The following is a 1,172-nucleotide window of genomic DNA, read 5'->3' on the forward strand; positions in this document are numbered from 1 at the left end:
GGGCAGCGCTCTTGGGCACGTATTAGCTCTAGAATTGCCACAGTTATCCGAGTAGCACATCATCAATGCGGAACGATCAAAGGAACCATAACTGATTTAATGAGCCATTCGCAGTTTCACCGTAAAGAATAGTCAGTACTTAGACATGCATGGCTTAATCTTTAAAACAAGCATATACTACTGGCAGGATCAACCAGGTAGCCGAGCTCTGAGGGGTAGACTCTTGGAGTCAGGCTCCGTGAGCTAATGGGAACGCTCGTTGCTGCTGCTGCTACCGCAGCGCTTCTCCGCCGCCGGAGAAGACCTCGCAGACAACATTGGATGGAGCTTAGGGCAGGGGGGCAAGAAAGATGCTCTCGGTCCCTTCCAAGGACCCGAAAAAGCCTTCCCTTCCCCTCCCTCTCGCAGTCGCTGGCTTTCCCCACTCAGTTCAGCCAAGAAGTGGCGCTCGACTCTCACCTCCATCAGCACCTCCGAAGCTCGGACAGCTCCTGTAGGCTGCGCATAGAAGGAAAGCATTGGACGCTCAACTTCAGCACCTCGAGTGTCGGACGGCTCCACCACCACCTCTCCACACTGTTAAGCGAGAGAGACGATAGGAGCCGTCGCGACGTACCCATGCAGCGCCGCCCGCCAACGCACAGAGGAGCGGAGGGGATCGGGCGCCAGGTCCGGGGGAAGGCTGGGAGGGAAGCTACGGCGCTGCTACCCAGCTTTCAACCCTGCGGGACCGGTGCTCCGCTCCTATCGCTCCGGCGAACAGGGTCCGCTACGCTTTCAACACCAGCGCCCGGCAGAGGGCTTGGAGAAGGCTCGCGCGGATCCTCGGTTCGGATCGCCTGGCTTCGCGGGAGCGGCCTTCGGCTAGGGCCGACGACGGCCGGACCGAGCAGATTTGGACCGGGGTGCGGGGCGAGTACCTGCCTCTCTCACGAAGGGAGTGTCACCGGTAAGAAGCCTCTTCCCACGTCTGCTTGCCGACTTACGCTCGCCCCGACGAGAGGCCCAACCGAAAGAGTGGAAAGGGGCAGAGATTTCCAGGGTCGCCCCACCAGGGATGCAATACCCCAGTGCAGACAGTCGGCCCTGCCCCGAACCTACTCGGTGGTTTGAAGGTTAACCTCTTGGGGAAAAGCAGCGATTCGCCTCGCGGTGCGTGCCTCCGCGGATCT

The 1,172-nt window shown here is 60.0% G+C and overlaps 1 non-coding gene across 1 annotated transcript in view; it reads right to left on the minus strand.

Annotated features, from left to right (window-relative positions):
* LOC140111616 (18S ribosomal RNA) overlaps positions 1 to 200 on the minus strand; it is a 1,884-nt gene extending 1,684 nt beyond the window's left edge. The window contains exon 1 of the ribosomal RNA XR_011852138.1: positions 1 to 200. This exon is cut by the window's left edge and continues 1,684 nt beyond it. This is a non-coding gene — a ribosomal RNA (18S ribosomal RNA).
* Positions 201 to 1,172: the final 972 nt, after the last annotated feature.

This window comes from Engystomops pustulosus, unplaced genomic scaffold (genome assembly GCF_040894005.1).
Source record: "Engystomops pustulosus unplaced genomic scaffold, aEngPut4.maternal MAT_SCAFFOLD_520, whole genome shotgun sequence".
Classification (NCBI taxonomy): domain Eukaryota; kingdom Metazoa; phylum Chordata; class Amphibia; order Anura; family Leptodactylidae; genus Engystomops; species Engystomops pustulosus.